Source organism: Psammomys obesus, unplaced genomic scaffold (genome assembly GCF_907164565.1).
Source record: "Psammomys obesus unplaced genomic scaffold, mPsaObe1.curated_primary_1811, whole genome shotgun sequence".
In the NCBI taxonomy this organism is placed as follows: domain Eukaryota; kingdom Metazoa; phylum Chordata; class Mammalia; order Rodentia; family Muridae; genus Psammomys; species Psammomys obesus.
This window is the reverse complement of record NW_026585644.1, coordinates 12,771,678-12,779,500: the sequence shown is the minus strand read 5'-3', so window position 1 is coordinate 12,779,500 and position 7,823 is coordinate 12,771,678. Positions and strand designations below refer to the sequence as shown.

The following is a 7,823-nucleotide window of genomic DNA, read 5'->3' as shown; positions in this document are numbered from 1 at the left end:
CACAAAACAGGCGATGGAGAAACTATTTTGCTTGCCTGCAACTTTGCACAGGAGAGATGTCTTTCCCCGTTGTACAGGAGAGACGAAGTTAGCCACACCCACAGCAGTGTGCTGATCACGTGGTCTTGACTGGGACACCGCCATCTTTTTAAGGGTTCAGCAAGTGCTGGGTTAACCTCCACGCACTGTTGACAAGGCCACGAATCAGTTGACTTAAAACGGCTTTTGTAACTTTCTTTACTAAGTATCTGCCTCTTCCACCTAGGATGTGGCTGCCTGAGCAGCAGAGGGCTGCGGGGCATCCTGGGGAACATTTTCCTGGCCAGGGAGGAGGATGGAAACGTGCTGAGCTTGAACTAGAGCGTGGCCATGACGAACCTGCTAGGCAGCCCCCACCCCTCTGTGAAGATCCTACCTGAGGAGAATCTCTTCCCCTCCAAAGCTGGATCTGCTTATTACCTGGGTGTCACCAAGATACCAAGTCACCAAGATGTGGGAGGGGAGCAACGACTCAAAGGGGCCTTTGACCTCAGTAGGGCACACCGTCTTCTACTTGGGCTCCTGACCTCACCTCTGGAGATAAGATATGTTGTCTCCAGTAAGGAAACAGAACGTTTGTTGGGGATGTACGAGCTTGGGGGAGCAGAAAGGGAGGGATTCATGTGGTGGGCAGTGATGCCAGAGCAGATTTTATTTGCAAGAGAAAGATTGCTACCTCTCTGGAGTTGGCAGTGCAGTTTTATTCCAAATAGGTTTAAATTGGTTTTCATTGGAATCAAACTGATACTTCTATTTCATACGTAAAAATAAATAAATAAATAAATAGATAAATAAATAAATAAATAAATAAATGCCCCTTGCTGGGTGTAGTGACACACACCTTTAATCTCAGCACTTGGGAGGCAGAGGCAGGCAGATCTTTGGGTTCGAGGCCAGTCTAGTCCACACGGTGAGTTCCAGGACAGCCAGAGCTACATAGAGAGACCCTGTTCCCAAAAACCAAGCAAACAACCAATGCCCCCAACCTTCTCCTGTTCCAGAGAGATGTCTCACTGTGCAAAGTGCTTACTCAGCAAGCTCAGGGATTAGAATTTGGATCCCTAGGTAAAAACAAACAAACAAATAAACAAACAAACCATCTCTGTGGCAAGCATCTGAAACGCCAGATGCTGGGAGTTCAGAGGCAAGGGAAAGGAATGAAACTTGGGCAATTTATACCCCCCTTCCCGGCCAAAAGTAATCAAGGTAAGATTATATAATGTTTACACCAGGACACCAGAGAGGACCTGCCAGATAGCTCAGTTTGTTAGAGTCTCCAGAACAGAGCCACTGGAAAGCAAAGATGAAACCTGAGGAGACAAGAGGGGATCTGTGGAGCCAAGCAGCGGTGGCCCACACTTTTAATCCCAGCACTCGGGCGGCAGAGGCGGGTGGATCTCTGTAAGTTCAAGGCCAGCCTGGTCTATAGAGCTATTTCCAGGACAGCCAAGACTAAACAGAGAAACCCTAAATCAAAAACAAAACAAAACAAACAAAAATGGAGGTGATCTGTGGCTGGACAAAAAGGAGGGAGGGGTCTCTTACTGCCACCTTATTATGGGAGTAAAATCACACACAGACAAGAGTTTTTCATATCTGTTCATGGACGTATTTTCAGAGAATTACACCTGCCCATTTTTTTTACTTTGGTGTTGAAATGGTTCCCTTTTTTTTCCTTCCAGTAATTTAAGTGCTTCCACGCAATTACTAAGTTGTAGGAAGGCATATGTGCAGGGTGCACACACCTTATAAATACGTGGTTAGGAAAGGAGCTAAAACGCTTCCTTTGTTCTTGGGGATGGTCAAATCTAAGGTGTTCCACACACTAAGCAGATCCTCCCCAGGGTTTTTTTGTTGTTTTAAAAACCGGGTCTCACTATATAGTTCAGGGTTACCTGAATTATATTGAATGTGCTATGTGGTCCTCCCACCTCCATTTCCTAACTGCTGGAATTATAGGCTGCACCATACCTGATTTGCCTCATTTTTAAATATTTCATCTTCTACACTGGAATCACATGGAAAAAAAAAAGATGAATGCTGCAGTGATTTTTATCTATGAGGTTTTACCAGCAGTGACTTTCATTTCTCCTATTTAGACCTCTCTTTTTGGAGTACTGTTTTAACTCTCATGCTATATACAGTGTAAAAATTTGCCTCCAGAGAGTGGTGAGCTTTTAAAGCTGTTGTGCAATTAACTATAAAGTCAGTGAATCATTTGTTAATACACTTCAAAATGCTTTGAAAATGAACCCCAACCCATCTGCTTGTCAAGAGCCAAGTGAAGTGGGAACACATCAGGGGATTAGAATTGGCCCCAGTGGGCTTTCAGATGCTCACACAAAGAGCAAGTAGTTCAAAGCTAGTCATTCTTCTACCATGACCTCCACCTGGGGAGCTGAGAGGGGAAACCAGCTATGCGCTAATGCTTGGAAGCCAAGCGTTGTACTAGGCACTTTCACAAACATTTTTAAGTTAATTGTTACAACTTTATAGCTAATAGCTAACGTTATTAAGCACAATGACGCAACTGCTTCTCAAGAACCAACTCATTTACTAGTGCGGCCTGATAAAGGACATGGTATTACTTTCCTCACTTTAAAACATGAAGAAACCAGATCAGAGAGAGGTTAAATGACTTGCTAGTGGTTGTGCAGCTGTTATGTAGCAGAACTGGCTTAGACGCAACTCTAGGATCGCAGATTGCCACCTCTGCATGCTACTTTTCAGAAAGAAGCAAAGAAGCTCAGACATTATGTTCTTCAAAGCCACACAAATAGGATGGGCAGATCTAGGACTTAGAGCCCAGGTTTATCTGATATTAACATACTTGTTTCCAACTATACCTCTTCATACCTTCCTTTTGTGAATGCCGAACTACTTTACCCAGCCTTTAGAAACAAATTCAGATACATATCTTTCTTTTCTTACTTTTTCTCTTTACCTTAATTTTACCTTCATCTTTTTGTCACCTGATTCTCTTTTTTTTTTCTTTGTATTATATTTGCTCCCTGATTTCTTTCATTTGTCGCACCTCCTTTGCTCATGCCTCATGCCTGTCAGTAATGCCGAGAACATAGCCCAGGCTCAAGAGGTTAATGAGTTATGATGCTCATTAATTTAAGCAGGCTTCTATAGCTTCACAGTAATTGCCAACCTGACTGGGATCCAGATCATGACTAGAAAATGCTTATCTTACAAAATGGTGATGAATTAGCCCAATTGCTAGATAAAGGGACATTTTGTTTTCATTATGGTCAACCAACCGATCAGATCATTAAGTTCTCACTGGATTAATTGTTTCATGATTTGATCAAGGGTTTGGTTATTGACGTGGTTATTCAGATTAACCAATTGCATGACTGGATCCTTAGGTGGGACTCCAGGAAGCCAGGAGGCATGGAAATGTAGGCTGCCAACAGTGTCTCCAATTTGTTGGTCTGAGGACAATACAGATTACTAAGAGATCAAAAGTCTTTCAAATAAAGAAATGTTACAAAAGTCATCAGCACATAAGACTCCAGAATACTCTCGGTTCTATAATGCTTCAGAGATCTTATGCTGTCTATAAACCTTCTCCCCAAGATCTGGTGGAGCCCAGGGTCTAACCTTCATCCTGTTCTTAATCTACTTCCCTCCCTCTTCACTTTTATCCCTCCAACTCCCATGCTTGTTGATGTTTTCCACTTTCAGCAGATATTTGTAATCATCCTTCTGAAACATGAACTTGTCTACCCCACACACATTTTTACCCCATCAAGAACTAAATGATTTGACTGCCCTCCTCCCCATAATTTTATTCATGGTGTCTTTCAATCCCCACATGTTTGAACCCCCTCTTCTACACGCAATGTAGGAGATGGAGTTACAAATTCCTCCTTTTTGTTGAAGAAGACATTGAAGGCAATGTCTTCAAGTTAGCACACTTCTTCTGACCTTCCCATCGCCACCTGAGCTTGGCATCTCTGACTAGATTATTGCCACAGCCTGTGATAACCATCCAGGATGGAGGATGTACCTGTTTCCCTGTCCACATCTCCATATAATCGTTGAGCTTCTTGATCTTCTCATCTTGAGACTCAGTTACTGGCAGAGCCAAGCTTCAGACCACTCTTCAGGTTGTTGCAGTTTCTACAAATCAATCATCCCTTTCTTTTCCATGAGTTTCTTCTTACTTAGAGAACAAAGACAAAGTATGTCATCATAATACCCAAGGCCTTTCACAGTCTGGTTGGAATTTGATTCCCAGCTTCCATATTTTTCACTATTCTTCTCCATCCACCTGACTTTCCAGCTGTTTCCAAATGGTCTAGTTCTATAACTGTGTCCCCAGGCCTTTACCTGTGTCATTGCTTTGTGGGAACAATCTCCACATATGTGGCCTCTAATGTTGCCTGAGAAATCAATGTTTATGTTTCAAAATTCAACTCAGCGTCCCTCCTCTGAGACCTCTTTGTGGCCTCTTCCCAAGGAGTGCTTCCTTTGCCCCTGTCACCGTTGAGGTCCTTTTGCCCAGGGATGGCATTTCGCAAAGATTTATTCACTTCTACCTGTGTCGTGTAGTTTCCTGTGTCTGCCGGAATAAGTTAACCCCACACTGGGCATCTTATAACAACTCTAGTCTCTCGCAATTCTGGAGGCAGTAACTGTGAAACCAGTCTTGTTGGGCTAACATCAAGATATCAACAGGGCCATAGTCTTTCCAGAAATGCTGAAAGGCAGTTCCCTGTTTTCTCCAGCATCTGGTGGCTGTTGACATGCTTTTGTTTGTGGACACATCCTTGTAATCTACTTCATCAGTGTGTGTGTGTGTGTGTGTGTGTGTGTGTGTGTGTGTGTGTGTGGTGCCTGTTCATGTAAAATCTCCCTCTGCTCATTCTAGGATGCATAAGACAGTATTTAGGGTCCACTTGAATAAAGTAATATAATCTCCCTATCTTAAGGTCCTCTATCACATCTGTAAGACTCTTTTTCCAAATAAGGGTGACATTTACAGGTCCTAAGGAAGGTCAGGATCTGATGTTTTAGGAGCCACCATTCTGTCCACTATATTTTCCCTTTTGGAGCCGCCTCAATGGCAGGTATCATTTTAAGTCCCAGCACCTATAATAATAGCCACTGAACAAATGCAGAATGGAGAGTTGGAGAATAAACTAAACCCTCTTGTCTGGAAGATACTGGCAAGACAATAAGCATTAAGCAAACATTATTCATTGTTTGTTACTCATTTGGATCTTTTTTTATTTACTAGATAATGCACCTGGGGCAGGCAGTACAACGGCAGCATAAAACCATCCAGGGCACTTAAAGGGGCACACGTATGCGAGTACATGATCACAGCTTCTGATCAACATGAGGGAATTAAAAACTACAATGTTCCTGGAGAGAGACTAAAAGAGGGCAGGTCAAGGAAGGCCTCTCTGTGGGAGTAACATTATGATTCATGAGCTGAAGGGTGAATAGCAGCTAGCTGAAAAGCAAAGTGGCAGTTATTCCAGGCAGAGGGAACTGCACATGCAACAGCTTTAGGGAACTAAAGAGCTTGGTGAGCTCAGGAAACAGCCAGAAATCCAGAGAGGCTTGAGTGCAAGGAGTCTAAAGGGGACCACTGGGGCACAGAGGGTAGATGTTGGGATCATGTTAAGATTTTGAATTTACGGAAAGAACTGATATTCATATGACTCTGTTGTTAGTTGTAGGAGATGACCCTGACTGCTTACTGAGGAATGGCCACAGCAGCAATGCAGATGGGAGTTAACAGAGGTTGGGCTGGACTGATAGTGACCAGGAGGGAAAGCAGTGTTGACTTGAGAAACATGAAGCAGTAAAATGGATACACTTCAAATGCTAAATTGGAGAATCTTCTTTTAAAGGCTAAATCCTCACGTCCATGTTGTCTGGTTTGAATAGAGAAGATACAAAGGTCACAAAAATATGTACAGATGGTTGCCCGAAGCTTGGTAAGGGTGTCATAGCTTCAGGTGAGACAACATGCATCTTTTAAACAAACATGGTTTGGACAACTAGAAAGTTACAGGCAAGAGAATGAAGTAAGCCCTGTATTTTAGACCATATACAAAAATTTACTCAAAATGGAACGAATAGCCAAAAACATTAAAATCTTAGAATAAAGCATAGAACTGAAGCCTGATGACCTTGGATTTGGCAATGGGTTTTTAGGTGTGAAATCGAGGGACTCAGCAACAAAAGGAACATGAATAAGCTGGCTGTCTTCAAACTGCAGACTGAGAGAAAATAGACACCTAACAAAGGCCTAGAATTAAAAACAAAATCTTTTAAATTAGGAACAAAACTGAAGATGATTCAATGACAAAGGGGCGAAGGGCTTGAATAGACATTTCCCAAAGAAGATACACAAATTAAAAGGAGTAAGGTTGAGTACGGTGGCTGGCGAGGATCAGTGTGGCGCGTGACATGGCTGCACCAAATGCATCATACCGTCTGGAAGGAGGGAGGAGCCTTAGAGTTGAGTGGCTGTGAGGTAGAGCAGAGGAGGAATGATTGGGAAAAGCCTCTCCCTGTGCTACCACAATACACACATCTTAGCCCCTCTGGTTCAGGTGGAGACTCTACCAAGGTGACTACTAGCCCTGGGTTATGGAGCAGAGGTTGTTTACTGTGAGGAGCTGATTGGTCTTAAGATGCCTCAGTGCAAGCGAGTTGTCAATGAGATGCTCGGCACAGCAGACTTTGTTGCTCCTGATGACAGAGTAGTCTTCCCCACGCTTGAAAGAGAACAGAGCAGAGTGGTCTTCCAGACGGGACTTCTGACACAGAGAGAGCCCTTGCTGTGGCCAGGCTTGTAGAAAGTGATGCGGCTGTTATTGATGTCAACATGGGCTGTCCAAGAGAGTATTCCACTGAGGGAGGAATGGGAACGACCTCAGCTGGGAAGCTACAAGAGCCGTCGCCGAAACCCTCTCCATACCTGGCGTTGCCAGTGGAGGATCTTACCACCACCTCCAGCAGCACTTGGATGTAGAAGCCTTTCGGCAAGCCACGGCTGCCTCCTCAGGGATGGTGGCTGGAGCAGCCATGTGGAACCCCTCTGTCTTCCTCAAGGATGGCTTCATCCCCTGGAGGAAGCCATGAAGAAGTTCATCAGCTACGCGGTGCAGTATGATATGCTTGTGCCAGATGCTGCGGGAACAGCTGGAGTCACCCCAGGGAAGGCTGCCTCATGCTGCACAGCCTTCCCAGGGAATTTGTGAGGCCTTTGGCTTTGGTGTGTTCAATGAGGAGGCTGTTCGGAAGCTCTATGCCCTGCAAGCTGACCTCTTAGCCAAGACCTGAACAAGAGCAAACGAGAGCAGCTGACCGAGACCACTTGTAACCCGGAAGTAGTGAAGAGAATCCCCTGGAAGGCTGTGGACTCCTGCCGTGGGCCGCTAGTGTGGGACTGATTTGAAGGTGATTACAGGTGCTGGAACCGAAACAAGATGCCATTGGACAGTTTGCTAGCCTTGACATGCAGAAGTTATAGGTCTTGGCCCGGGCCATCAATCTGAAACAAGTGCCAAGGAATGTCTAGGGGTAATACCACCTCTCATAGGTCTGATAGGCTAAGCCAAGTTCCCAGTGACCTGAATGTGCTTCGAAAACAACGTTTTCAGGCCGCACCTCTAACTTGACATTGGTGCTGGTACCATGCAATAAAGACACCTTCACTCTCAAAAAATAAAAAAGTAAGGTTGGCATGGTGACTATATGTCTATAATCCTCCAAGTAGGGAAGCTGATGCAAAGTATGTTGCAGAGCATAGT

At 44.3% G+C, this 7,823-nt stretch overlaps 1 pseudogene; it reads left to right on the top strand.

Moving 5' to 3' along the window:
* Positions 1-369: 369 nt before the first annotated feature.
* LOC129687326 (tRNA-dihydrouridine(20) synthase [NAD(P)+]-like) lies at positions 370-7,353 on the top strand (annotated as a pseudogene).
* The last annotated feature ends 470 nt before the right edge of the window (positions 7,354-7,823 follow it).